This window comes from Cavia porcellus, unplaced genomic scaffold (assembly GCF_034190915.1).
Source record: "Cavia porcellus strain 051 isolate PalLab524CR breed Dunkin Hartley unplaced genomic scaffold, mCavPor4.1 scaffold_3, whole genome shotgun sequence".
NCBI classification, from domain to species: Eukaryota; Metazoa; Chordata; class Mammalia; order Rodentia; family Caviidae; genus Cavia; species Cavia porcellus.
Window position 1 is genome coordinate 82,811,199 of NW_026947486.1, and position 14,686 is coordinate 82,825,884.

The following is a 14,686-nucleotide window of genomic DNA, read 5'->3' on the forward strand; positions in this document are numbered from 1 at the left end:
AAGGGATATAAAAGAAATAAAAGCTCTAACTTTCATAATCAAGGAAATTATATTTCACATGGATGAAGCAATTAGCAGCTTACACAATAACGCAGCTGTACAAGATGTTGATTGGATAGCATCAGCTTCAAATAGCACTTCAACCCTCACATAGATGGTGAAGTTGGAGCTAGACTTCGGAAGATGAATGTAGTCAGAGAGGAAGGAAGGGTATTTCCATCAGGGACTAACATAAGCTAAGGCTTAATTACCAATCAACTGATTTAATTCATACCTTAATGACTGAATAGTTTATCCCTTAATGCTCCTTTTCCTTGTTTTGCTGTTAATACTAATCAAGTTGTTGTGAAAGCTTGCAAAGACACTGGTGCATACTGAGATACATGTGTTAATTTGACTGATTGTGACATCTTTAGCAGACCCAGGAGTGAAGCTAACAAGCGCATGATTGTGCAAAGTCGTCATAGCTCTGTTTTGTGTTTTACTGTCAGCACTAGCTCATGAATCTCAAGAAAACTTCAGCAATCCAGCTGGTTTTTTTTTGTATAATGCCTAGTTGGAGAAATCCCCTGTGCTCATTCCCCTGCTTTGGTGCTGGATTGAGATATTTGTGAATATAAAACTAGAGCATCAGCCATGCTAGTAAAGCTGGAGAAGTATTCATATTATATCTACTTATTTACAATGCTAATTTTGCTTGAGTTAAGTGACTACCTTTAGTGCTCAATATTTTGCACTATGAGTTTGCTTAGGATGAATGAGATATCCTGTGTAACTGTCAAGCACGTAAAGCCTCTATATCTAAGATACTTGGTGAGTCTGAATTTCTGACAGGGGAAAAGAGTTCATAAAAAATGTAGTGTTTATAATTTTCTTAATAAACTCAGGCGTAAAGAAGTATTTTGTATATTTACTTCAAATCAAATGTATTCTACTTTGACACTCTAATTTATCATTCTGGTTGGAAGTTCAGTCTCATTTATTACTAGTACTTTCTCTTATATATTTACCTCCCATATAGTGCGATGGTTGTGGGGGTTTAGTGCAGAACAGGCCATGCAGGGAGGACTCCTTGATTTTAATTTATACTTATTACTACTGACATACTCCTCATACAAGCCTGCACAGTTTCCATGTTGTGGCTTCCATGGGTGTTTTTCTGAGCTTTAGAATTTGGTACCCAAGATTTGGCTTTCTTGCATACTGCATTGTAAACATTTTCCCATGTGGTCCTCCAATCATTGCAGGTTGTAATAATGGAGAGAATCCAAACACAGTTCCAGCCTTAGTAGTTCAGAATTTTTTTCTTCTTTAACTGAAGAAAAGATGAAAGGGTAGTGGTAAGTACTATGGGATTATCTTGAAATTATCAATGAAGACATCTTTTTATTCCTGCTCATTAAAAAATGGTTGTGAGAACGTGGCTCTATGAGATGCACTGGAACATGGGCTGGACTTCCTAATCACCAGTTGATTTACAGATCACCCTAAATAATGAATAAATCTGGCCTGTACTCTTACAAAGATTCTATTCAAGTAGACGGTTAAGAATATAGTAGGAAAAGGGGCTCTTTATTAGCAGTGACCTTAACACCTTAAATCTCAGGCTTCAAATTGCCTATTTCAGTTTCATTTGTAGTTATGAATCAGTCAGTTTTTAGTAATGCTTAACTTGTAACTGACAATGAATATGTGTGTGCATGTGTGCAGGTGAGTGTGTTTGTGCACATGTGCATGTGTGCATTTTTATATTATGTGCTCCTGTGCTGTGACCTCAAAGGGTACAGCTGTGTGGCTCAGGCACTTTTCTGTAATCTCTGGCTTTACAAGACTTCTTGTTGCAGATAAGAACACTGACTTCTCTTATCTGCTTGTCCCTAGGTGCTTCTCTCCGGTGAGATACTGACTGTACCTGCAGAGCTAGATTGCTTTTATCCCTGAACTATATACTGCAGACACTCAAGATTGGTGCCAGAAGAGGAGAAAGGGTAATTGTTTCTGAGGAAGGGAATTGTGTAGGTGGTAGTTCTATAAAAAACTGGGGGCTAGAGTGTTATTTTGTCAAATATGGCTGCCACACAGCCCTGAAAGAGCCTTTTGGTGTCTTTTGTAAAGAACTCAACACTGACATGCTTTGTACTTTGGCAGTTATTTTAGGGAAAAGTGTTTAAAATGTTTTAGTCTTTACAAAATCTCTTAGCTCTTTTAGTTGTATAACACGTTTTTATAGAGGCCTCTGGAATACTAATGATATCAGGTTTTTATTAATTCAGTGATGCTGCATTGTAAATCAGAAGTTTTACATCCTTGGCCCCATAACATTTTAATTTTCAAACTATCTGAGCAAACAGCAACTATTACTTGATAAGTATTTGAATACTGTACTTGTCATGTATATGCTTATCTTTTAATACTTAGCTAGAGAAAGCCTTTTATATGTAATTTTAACTGTATGTTTTGTAAACCTCTATTGATTTTTTTCATCTCTATAGAACTGGAATTCTTTTCAGAATTTCATCCCATTTAGCAAGTGCCAAGAAACTTAAAATGGAACTTCCAGAATGAGACCTTAGGTTGCAGACTTTCCCTTCCATGGTGGAGAATAGAATTATAACCGAAAAGCATTGCAAAACACACTCACCTTATAGTATTCTGGCTTCAGTTTTTATGTTACTAGGGGTTGAACCCAGAGTCTTTGTACTGAGCCACATCCAGTCTTCATTTTTTGCTTTGAGCCAGGGTCTCAGGCTGGATTTGAAATATGTTCTTCCTACCTTAACCTTCCAGAGAATTAGTATTCAGGCACATGCCACCACACATCAGTGGACATGGCTACTGAAATATCTGGGTTCCCATCACTTGGGGCTTCTATGAGACAAAGAAGATCAACAGGCATAACTGGGAAGTAGGTGAAGGAAAACACACGTTTCTACTAGTTGTTCCCCTACTGGGTTTCCATCTTAGCTTTTGGGGGAACCCCATGTGTTCTCTATATCCTGACAAAAACTGGGTCTCATTAAGGAATTAAAACATATTCATAGCAGAGTCTGATTAACTTAGTGCATTACAATATTATTATGCCAAGGAACTTTCATTTGAATAAACTGACAAAGTCCAAAAGTAAGAATTTTACAGAAGGGTTTAAACCATCATTCTTCCAGGATGTTATTGGCCAATAGTAGTTTACATATTCCCATAACCAAAATGATCATTTGGTATCTCCTTAATTGGTTTTCTACATCTAGTCCTGACTAGTATCCTTCTGAGTAGTAGTTGGACTGCCACTGACTGAGTCTCTAACACTATGCAGTGCAAGAGAGTAGAGAAGGAGAGTGAAGATGTAAACATGAAGAGCAGTGACAGAGAGGAGACAATTCTACTCTCATGGTTCGCCCACTGTCGAACAAATGGGACATCCACTGTGGAAAGAGGGAAAAGCAAGCAAAATTTTTGACTCACACAATGAAAATCTTATGACTTTGATGATACAATAAGATTAAGGTGTAGAATTTATTAACTACAGTACAGTCAGATTAATTAGGAGCTGTGTATTACATTAGATTCTCAACTGTGTATTCTTGGTAAATTCTTTATCCTCTGTAGTCCTCAATTCCTCAAGTGTGAAGCAAAAGTCATGCATACATACCCCAAAGAACAAATGGAAACCCCATAGTTTGCAAACTCAGAACAAAGCTGAGATGTTTGAAACACAGAATTATCATTTAAGGGTATTCCACTAATTTCTTTTTCCCTATAATTGAATTTACTTGTATCTCTTTGGCTGGGAAAGGCTACACCAATGTAAATGTAGTGGTATAACATGGGTTGACTAGTGCTTCTGGGAAATCACATGGGTCCCAGCAGTCAAACTCAAGCTCTGCACTTAGATTAATGAATGATCTGTTTACACTATCTCTAAATTCTTCATTTTTAAACAAAGGGCCTCATATTATTATTTTCTACTTAGTCCTCAAAAATATATAGCTGGACTTGCTCTTTGGCTTCTTCTCTTTGTTCCCTTATGTAGTCATGGAAACTAGAAATCCATTTATGATCTTAAGGAGAGAAACATATGGAAGTTAGTTGAGAGCCTGGCTAGGGAGTCTGCTAGAGGGGTACAGTGACAGGGATGAAGTGACTCTCAAGATGAGGGTTGTTAAGTGGTTAACTTGAACTGAGACCAAATATAAGCCATAGTCAAACATTTGGTGGTCCCTTGCACCAAAAAATGCCATAATTGAGACTAATTAGTAGCAAAGGTTATCAAGCCCTTCCCATGCTAACAAAATGCATCTCTAAGTCCATCAGTTTCTGGCTTCATCTCCAAATACGAGCAGAATGAGGAGTGACAAGGCAGAAAAGGTACAGAGTCCCAAGGAATCAGGAAGTTGGAATTTACACAATTGTGAGCCTCCCCTACATTTCATTGTATCACAGGTTATGCAGCGCTTACAATAAAAAAGTAGAATGCAGTAAAATGAATCCATAAAGCATCTGTATTATTCACACCTGATTTATAGCTTGGTGAAACCTACTTGCTGGTTGGGTTCCTTTTTTTGTCACTGGAGGATTTTGGCAATCCCCTAGAGCTCTTGGATAATTAAAAGTCCTCTGGTCACATTTTACCATAAGAATTTTCTCACTTGTGTAATTGAAGTGTCAAGTCACATGAAATAGTCAATATTTTGACTTTCGCTTGAAGTTAAAGCTTTTCATACTCTTTCAGAGTTTAGTCTATTTTGCACTTGGCAACCTGTAGTAGAAAAGAGGGAACAGTTTTACTGTCTTTACTCTTCTCACTGTGTATCTCCTTATACCCCTTCCTCCTGTTTGATAGCCATACTTATGAACTTTTCAGGTCACAGTGGGTAGAGGAATGAGAGATGTGGAATAAGAAGAATCTCAGCTGAAATGTATCACTGTGGTCTGACTTTGATGTCTTGACTGGCACGTAAGTAATCCTGAGTCGAGTTGTCTTCATAGGTTATTTGATAATCTCCTACTTCCAAGGTCCTTAAAAAAGTTAAAAGTGTCTGTATGGACATAAAGGAACCACATTTTGTGTCTACTAAATCTTGATTTGGGTAATAATCTCTGCTTCTTTCTTCTGATATCCTATTGTTCAAGTTTGAAAGCTCTCTTGAGGCAGAGTATTAAAGAAAGCTAATTTTTGCTCTGTAGTAGGCTGAATAATGATCTCCCAGGGATGTTAATGTCCAAATCTCTAGAAACTGAGAATATATTATTTTACAAGGCAAATTAGGCAACCAAGCATGGTGTTACAATCTTATAATCCAAGCACTTGGGTGGCTGAGGCAGAAAGATCACCATAAGTTTAAGGCTCACTTGGAGTACATACTGAATTCAAGGCCATCCTGCGCTACACAGTGAGAATGAGACTCTGCAGATGTTACTGACAATTGTGAAATCAGGAAATTATCATAGATTATCATGGAAGGGTTGATTTGATTACAAATTTCCTATAAGAGGGAGGCATGATAGCTTAGGCAAGAGAAAGCAGTGTGACAAGGGAAATAGAGATTGGAGTGATGTGACCAAAACTGAGGGAGGCCAGCAGTCTCTCGAAAAAGCAGGAGAGTCAGAAAAGATTCTCCCATGAAGCCCCTGAAAAGAATCAGCCCTACCAACACCTTGAATGATGTTAGCTTCATTTACGACTTCTGTCCCCACTCCCAAATTTGTGAAATAATAAATATGCATCAACTTACTAAATTTGTGACTGTTTTTTATGGGAGAAATAGGAAATTAATATATGGTCTGAATCAGGTACTAACATATCATTTATGTGAACAAATTCTGAAAGTAAATATAGGCCATGGTTATTGCACCAGCCTCTCAGAACAGCTAGACAACCACAGCTCTTACTTTCTTGCATTCCAAGCTGGACACTAGACTCCATTGATCCCAAATAGCAGTGGACAAAGTGTAAACTCTCTCTCTCTCTTTCTCTCTCTCTCTCTCTCTCTCTCTCTCTCTCTCTCTTTTTTTTTTGGTAACAGGGATTCAACTCAGGACCTTGCGCTTGCCAGGCAGGTGCTTATCCGGTTGAGCTACATTACCAGCCAAGCTCTCTAGTCTTAAGGTGTCCCTCAATTGGCTTCATGTAAGAGTAAAATACCAACTCTCTTCCATTACGGTGAGAATGGAGAGCAATATTCTGAAAAAGATTGTTTCATTCCAATTTCCAACTGCTTCTCAAATTTAGTTTACTTATATCAGAGATGTGTAAGAGTTATGAAGCAGAATTTGAATAACTTTCTCAAAATTTTTGCATTGGTGGTGCAAAATATTAATTTTAGAATTTAGGCATACATGCTCACTTATGTTTTATTCTTTGTCTTTCAAGCTATCTGATTAAATTGGTTGAAGGGGCCCAGTTTAGTATTTTCTTATATGAAAGCACTCTCATAAAGCCAAGACGTTCTCCTGGGGAGTAAACAGGGGGTTGGAGAGATTATTTTAAAGACTACATTTATCTAAAAGTATCTAAATTTGTCTAAATTTATCAAAACTTAGAGTTTAAATTATTACATTGGGCTGAAGTTAACAAAGAGAGCTAGATAAATTTTTGTCTTCCCACCAAATATATAAGGGCACCTGAGAAATATTGGATTAGTGATATAATAAATGAATGAAATACACTTTCTTCATACATCTGAATGCAATATGAACACTTTTCTTTCTGCTATGTGTCTGGTTTTTATGTGTTGATTGGCAAAGTCGGCAATACTTTATGTCAGGTCTATCTTGGAGATTACCTCAATGAATGCTGCTTACCTGCTATCTTAGTTACTTTTTACTTGTTGCTGAGACAAAATACCTGAAGCCCAAGTTGGGAAAGGAAAGGTTTATTTCTTACAGTTTTTGGAGGTTTCGGTCCACACTCAGTTGGCTCCAAGGCAGGCGGCGGGCATGGCTGGGCCGCAATTCATGGTGGCTGCAAACAGCGAACAGGAACCAGCAAAGAGCAAGACACACTTTCTTCCTGCCATTACATCACATCCTGGCTCCACCCCTATGTGGGTGTAGCACTGACACCATCAATCCAAGCACTATACAATGAACCATCACAAATACACAATGCAAACTCATGAGGCCTGGGGGCCACAGACATAAACCATGACATTCCACCCCTGGCCCCCAGGACTCATGTACATCCTTCATACTAAAGACATTTAGTCTACCTCCAAGAGTTGCCAAAGTCCTAACAGCTTCAGCATTGCTGAAAATTCCAAGTCCCAAGTCTCCTCCAAGATCTATGGCAAACTCTTGACTGTAACCCTCTGTACAAATAAAATAAAGTTAAACATTTCTGAAATGCAAAGGCACAAGATAAACATTACCATTCTAAAAGTTACAAGTAGGTTAATAGAAAGCATTGGAAACAAAGGAAATCCAATATCCAGCAGGACAAACATTAAGTCCTAGAGTTCTACACTCAGCATCTGAAGCAATCTGATTGCAAGCTCCAAAAGGCTTGGGTGTTTCCACCACCATGGCACTTCCAGGGATTTTAACTCCCGCAGCTTTTCTCTTAAATCTTCTCTGCTTGCTTTTTGCACCTTCCTTTGGATCATCCACATTCCTGGCTTTTCCAAACTTCTGGGGTCTCCACTGCGCCTTCGGCTTCACCTTTACATCTTCACAAATTGCCCTCTCAGGGGCACACTGCATGGCCAGCTGCGCCCTTTGCAATCGAGGTGGAAGCTCTCTTACCCTCAGATTTTGTGCATTTTCCTTGCACCTAAAATCAGCACCTTGTGGATGCCCCCAAGGTCTGCTGCCAGCTGAAGCAGTCACCAGGCTTTTCTCTCTCTTGGCTGTAGGAGTCAGTTGCCTGGATTGCAGGGCTCTGTTTCCCTGATTGTGAGAAAAAGCTTCTCTACATTGCCGCCATTCTGGAAACTCATGTGGCCTCTGTCGCCATTCTACAACATGGCACTCTGCAGCTTTTTCCTCTTAGCAAATTCTTTCACCTTTGCAGTGAGGCTGCAAAGGGTGGGGACCCGCTTCCTGGGATGCCCTGGGGCCATCTTTCTTATCTCTCGGTTTCCCCTCAGGAATCAAAATCTCAACTCTGTCTTTACAATCCACAGCCTTCCTGGCATTTTCCTTCTGGCCAAACTCACAGTATTGCAAATTATCCTGCTGGGCTCTTTGCTCTTCATTTGAAACATAAAGCTCGCTAAAAGCTGCCAACAACAGCCATGCCACCGCCTCAATATTTGATTGCTTTTTAATTTCCTTTTCAAGATTAATCCATCCATTGCCCTTTGTCTCAGTCTCAGGCAAAGTCTCTGGGCAGGAGCAAAATGCAGACAAACTTTCTGCCAAGCCATAACACACATCATGTGGAGTCCAACAACCAATGCAGTCTTTCTTCCCAGCAGAAACCTCCCAAGCCTGGTCTTTACCATCAGGCTTTCTATCAGCCTTCTGGTCTTCTGAGCTCTGACCAGAATCTCCTCTACAGAACAGCCTAAGCTGCTCCAGCTCTATGCATCCAGGCAACATGTCTGAACCTTTCCAAACTCTCAAGCCATTTTCCACAAGTCATTTCCAAAGCCTCTCAAAAAACATGGTCAGATATAGTCACAGCAAACGACCCCACTCCGCAGTACCAAATTCTGTCTTAGTTACTTTTTACTCGTCACTGAGACAAAATACCTGAAGCCCAAAGTTGGGAAAGGAAAGGTTTATTTCTTACAGTTTTTGGAGGTTTCAGTCCACACTCAGTTGGCTCCAAGGCAGGTGGGCATGGCTGGGCCTCAGTTCATGGGGGCTGCCAACAGCAAATGGGAACCAGCAGAGAGCAAGACACACCTTCTTCCTGCCATTACATCACATCCTGGCTCCACCCCTAGGTGGGTATAGCACTAACACCATCAATCCAAGCACTAGACAATGAACCAATCACAAATACACAATGCAAACTCATGAAGCCTGGGGGCCACAGACATACACCATGACAACTATTAAATAAATTTAATTGAAGACTTTCAATGTGTTCTATAAATGGAGACATTTTAAGGTAGTACCTGGTGCATGATGGAGGAAAGAAAACTCATTTGGATGTTGCTGATATTCCTAATATATAGGTGGCAGTTGTGGAGGAGGGCATTGCTGATGAGTAGGTGTGCAATGTAAAGTAAACTTTGTCCAGAGAGTCCCAGCTGATGGACTTGAGGTTGTAATCTTCAGGCCCTGTTGTAAGAAGAGTGGCCCATCAGTGTTTGCATTGCCTACTTTCTGCGTAATGTCTCAAGTGAGAAAAAATTATAAAAATAAACACCCAGAAACATCTGTTGGATCTGAAAAAGCACAGTGCTAATTTATATACAGAATCATCATCAGCTGAGAAATGAATTAACGAGATTGCATGTTTAATGCATAGTATATAGCATCTTTGTTAAGTGCCTCATCTTCATACAGAATCTAAATTTCACTATTGTAGTTAGTGTTCAGGTTGTAGTTAAGCAAATAATGCTTGTACATCACAAGGGACTTCAGGAACCCAACTGTGTGATATTAGTTCTGCCAGAATGTTTTATATCATGTGGATGACTTCACTTTTTTTTAGGGGGGCAATACATGTGTTATCTGAGGCCTGTGGAGTAGGCATTAGGAGATATATGTTCTAATCTCACCTTTATCATGTATTAGATATTTCATCTTAAACAATCCACAGCCTAGCAGGACATATTTTTATCAGTTAAATGCAAGTAATATTTACTTCACTGTATATTACTTAGATTAGTTGTAGACTTAAATGAGGAAACATACAAAAGAGCTTCACGTAATGCAGAGCTATAGAGAGGGAAAGGATACTTACGATGACTCAAGGACATGTCTTTACTGAATTCTCCTTCCCTCGCACTTTCCCTCTAAGGAATTCCCATTCCGGTCTCCAGGATAGTCTATTTTCAATGGGCCATCTTGAGTGTGGTCTGCTATTTTAGTTTCTCAAGTCATTTCCCTTGGTATTTCATGGAGTTCCAGTACAGCAAAGGATGGTGAGAGTCTGTTCCTGCCACCTGAAACTGTTTCAAAATTTGTCTTTGTTTTTCATGTTAGAACTACTGTATTTGCTGGCATATACCTCCCTTTTTACATGTTCTTCTTTTTACTCATATGTTCAGTAATTAAACACAAATCTTGTTTTTCCTATTTCATTCCAAATGAAATATTTGCTAGCTGCAATTAAACTCTAATCTTTGGAGACTGGGTCAGAACTTGTCAAAAGATAGGAACTACCTTGACTGTAATAAAAAAGTTGTATTAGGATAGATTAGATTATGCTTCAAGAATAACAAATGCTGAACTCTCAATGATTTCAAATGCAAGAGATTTATATTCTGCCTCTGCAGACTATTGCAGGTCTTCTGGCCCCTCTCCTTTATCACGCTCACTCAGTGACTCAGGCTGGTTGAAAAGCAGCTGTCAGGAACATTGCTAGTCTTTGTGGCAGAGGCAAAAAGGAACTCTGAAGGTTCTCACAATGACAGGTCTTTGGTTTAAAGTCCAACTCGTTGACCAGAACTTGTCATGGAGAACCACCCAAACCCCAAAGAAGCCAAGAAGCATAATCCTGCTATGTGTTTGGAAGACAGGAAAAATAAACATTTCGAAAGAAAGCACTAGTGACTGACAGATGTTTAAATTGTTCACGTTTTGAGGTCTCTGATCTATAAAGGAAGAGTTTGGAATCACTTTTCATTTTGCTTGGGTAGTCATTTTAGATATCTGGACCATTAGTACACTTGCCCCAAGACCTGACTGATAAAGTTTAATTCCCTAATAAAGTCACTATGACCTTCTCTGTAAGGCCTTCTTCTAGTTTTTAATAGTGCCAGTGATTTTCGTAGCAGGATCTGGTAATTTTCAGTCTTTCCTATTTATCCTACTAAAGGCTTTCAGTGAAAAGATGTTGTATCATAGAACTAGCAATAAAACATAAGACTTCAAGTTTGATCATGTGACTCTTTTGTTGTTGATTCAAATTCCCTATCATTCATTCATTTTTATCCATTGTCCTACACAACTCAGACTTTTACTGAGTAGTCATTTACATTCCAGGCTCTGTACTAGATGCTGGAGACAAAAGGGAGAATTAAACATTATTTTACTTCAAAAAATAATACACGTATTTATTTTGTAATTCATGCCACTTGTCACGGCTTGTGTTAGATGTCTTTTTAAATTCTCATGTGGCTATAGGTAGGCTTTTTCAGTGGCCGCAAGATCTAAAGTATGTGATTGATTCATGGTGTAGTGCTGGGATTAAGGACATATAAACTCTAAAGCTGTGCACTAATTGGTTTAGCACCATCCTAATCCTAGGAGTCTGTGTAAAATAGAAGAGGCAGAAAGACACTGTCAAGGCTCTTTTTGCTTTTGCTACCTTGTAGGCTCCGTGAACTGTTCTCTGTAGTTGGAGACAGCTGATTTGGGACTGAAACATCTAAAAATTGTAAGCTAAATAAAACCTTTCCCACTTTAACATTTTTTTTAACTTTTAAACAGGACAAAATAGAATAAAACCAATCAAAACAAATCAGTGTAAGAGATACAGGACTGCAAAAAATTACAAAATCAACAATATTTACCAGAACGCCTTTTGATGTCTTCAAAATAGCTGCAGATACCTTAAACATAATAAAAATCAAAAAGAACAAAATAGAATAGAAACAATAAAAACAAAACAATGAATGCAATAAGGAACTTCAAAACAAGACCATAGTAAATCCAAATGACTACCATAATATATTTTGCTATCTTGAAATAGCTGCTCCTGCCATCAGAATTAGCATAATCAAATAAAATGTAATCCAACAAAAGAATGGAAATGATATAGGACCTCAAAACAAGACCATAGGAAATCGCCAATGGCTGCAACCCTCAGAAGGAGATCCCCCTAGATGATCACGGCATACTGCCATCCTCTGAATAGATTATCAGACCACTGGCCCTAGATTTGCAATGTTAGTGAAACACCAAAGCACTACAGGCATCCAATTGCATTTCACCTCCATAGCTACCATCGTCACAGCTTGTGTTTCCCCAGATAAACTGGTCTTTTATGGAGGTGGGGGGATTGGTACTTCTTATACCAGCCTACGCGCTGGAAGGGGCTGGCTCTGACTTTTCCCGCACCTATTACTGGTTCCTAGACTGGGCTTGTTTGCTCTCCCTTTAACTTTGGATATCAGATATTTTATCTCAGCAATGAGAGAAAAGTAACTAAGACACTACATTTCATAAACACCAACATATCATGTCCTTAAGGTTATTCTAAATTTCAAAACAGCGTGCCTACTATAGACACACCAAAGAAAAGACCATTTTAATATTTTTTTTAAAAAACTATCTGCATTTGTCTTCCCCTAGAGAGTTTTATACTGCATGAGAAGATTTCTATCTGTTCCTTGTCTCTATAGCATCCCGTGTCAACCTACTTGATAATCACCTATCTGATTATGTCCTGTCCACTTATACCCATTGTTAGAATGGAAACTGGGGGAGATTTCAGCTTTGTGCATGAACCCACAATGGCCACAGTTAAATAGGGCACATCTCGAGCTGCAGTGGCAGCTATAGCACCTTGTTTTATCTCAAGCTGAATTATTTATGTTGCAGAAATTCATTTGCCTGAGAATGCAAGTGTTTCAGTACCTGTACTTGTCAGACACTATCTAGTGCTATACAGGATTTCAAAGAAATAGAAAATATCCCCTGATTCCAAGTAGCATGGATGTATCTACTGTAATATGTATGCAAACAAGTCATCTAAAAAAATACCAGGGAGAACTGCGTGGTTCAGATTCAGATGGGAATAGATTATTGTTAACTCTTTTTGAAAGTGCTGGGGATTGAACTGAAGGCTTCATACATGCTAAAAGCGCACTTAGTGCTGAGCCATACCCTTAGCCCCTGGAAAGAGATTCTTAACTGAATTATGACACATCACAATATAATTCATATTCTTGCTCCATTTCTGTTTTTAATTTATATCCCTTAAGAGTACTATGAATACAGTAGATGCTTCTTACTTATTTTAGGAACAAAGAAGTTGAACTGCCCTAAAACTCTTGTTTGAAAACTCAGATTTTGGCAGGCAGGTGGTTGCAAAGTGTGTGGCAGAAGCAAATTCTTAAATATTAAAGCCTTCCACTACTTTAACAAAGGATATTAAACGATTGTACTAGACTGGAGAATCAAAGCTCAACGTCATTAATTGGGTGACAAAAACATATAATCTAGGTATGCAGCAACTCCCAGTGCTTCTGACAGCCAACAAAGTCGTTGGTTGTGATGTGTAAATCTCATATTTTTCTCATTTTGCCTTTGTTCTCTAAACCCTTATTACCTGAAATCCCCAGCACTCATCTCTGTAGCCAAATAAAGATCAGGGCATTGTGTCTGCAATCCAGTGCCAAATATCAGATATTTTCTGGCTATAACTCCTTGTTCGATTATTTGAGGTGTCATCCTGGATGTCACAAAGTACTGTCTATAAATCCCAAAGGAAATAAAAAAGATAATGGGACCACAGGCTTCATGAGAACATCTAGAAAATCTCACCTATCACATTGTCTCTCCTGGCACTTTTGCTCAGTTTGGGTCTTGGTCCACCTGGCCCCACCTTTTTATTCATTCTGTCTTTGTCGTGATCCTTCTTTACTTCCAATCTACCTGAATTTTCTACTAGTTAGACTTCCTTCCAAGCTGTGCAGTCTTCATGGTTTGCCTGAGGACTGGCTTTCCTTCCTTTCTTTATCATTTCTGTTTGATTTTATCAAAATATAGAAGACATAGCCAGTCCTTCTTGTCTTCATCTCCAGATTTCATTTTGTACAATTTCCTCTAGTGAATTCTGGGGGCTGGGGTAGGGGATAATTACCATGGACTATTTAGTTCATTGCTTTGAGAAAATAGCAATAGTAATGATAGTGTTTGCTATTATCATTATTTGCAACAAAGAATGCTTTGCAAATCTGATAATCTTCTCACATGATCTCTTATGCAAAGAAACCAAGTCACACGTTAGATTTGCTTAAAGCAATTCTTCCTGTCAGCATAGACTGTCTTGCTGTTCCTATTTCTACAAGGCAGTCTTATTGCTATGGGAAATTTTAGTGGGTTGTCTTTGGGAAATTCAAAAGGGCAACAACTTAATATTCTCCTTAAAGGGTAATTCCTTCTTGGGGACATGGCCACTTTTATACTTCAGACACAGTCAGCAGTCCAGCGCTGTACAGAATGAGACACATGTATAATTTAAAAATCATTTCCTGCATCTTAATATCAGGCTTTACCAGGAACGCAAAGTCCTGTTTCTCTATTTTCTCTCTCCCTTTGCCCTTCAAAGCCAATATTCCTCCAGGCCAAACTACCCTAGACCTTTTCTTTTGGCTCCTGTATTCTCCCCCTGAATTCTCCCAAAGGATCAGAATTAAAAGGATTACATTACTGTTTAATTTTCTACAGTGCATATTTCCATTCCCCGAATGCAAGGCTCCTCAGCTAGATCAGGTCATTACTTGATTTCCCTGGTCACTCTTTGGCATTTAATGATTTCCAGCTTTGCCTTGTATATAGAAAAATGAGATTTGGAAAGATGTGGACTGAAGCCAGGTTCATCGACTATTGATATTTTTCTTCTGAG

At 38.8% G+C, this 14,686-nt stretch overlaps 1 long non-coding RNA gene across 1 annotated transcript in view; it reads left to right on the forward strand.

Moving 5' to 3' along the window:
• The first annotated feature begins 1,887 nt into the window (after positions 1-1,887).
• LOC134475370 (uncharacterized) overlaps positions 1,888-14,686 on the forward strand; it is a 287,729-nt gene continuing 274,930 nt past the window's right edge. Inside the window, exons 1-2 of the long non-coding RNA XR_010046478.1 lie at positions 1,888-1,988; positions 4,859-4,951. This is a non-coding gene — a long non-coding RNA (uncharacterized LOC134475370). The remainder of the gene's footprint in view (positions 1,989-4,858; positions 4,952-14,686) is intronic.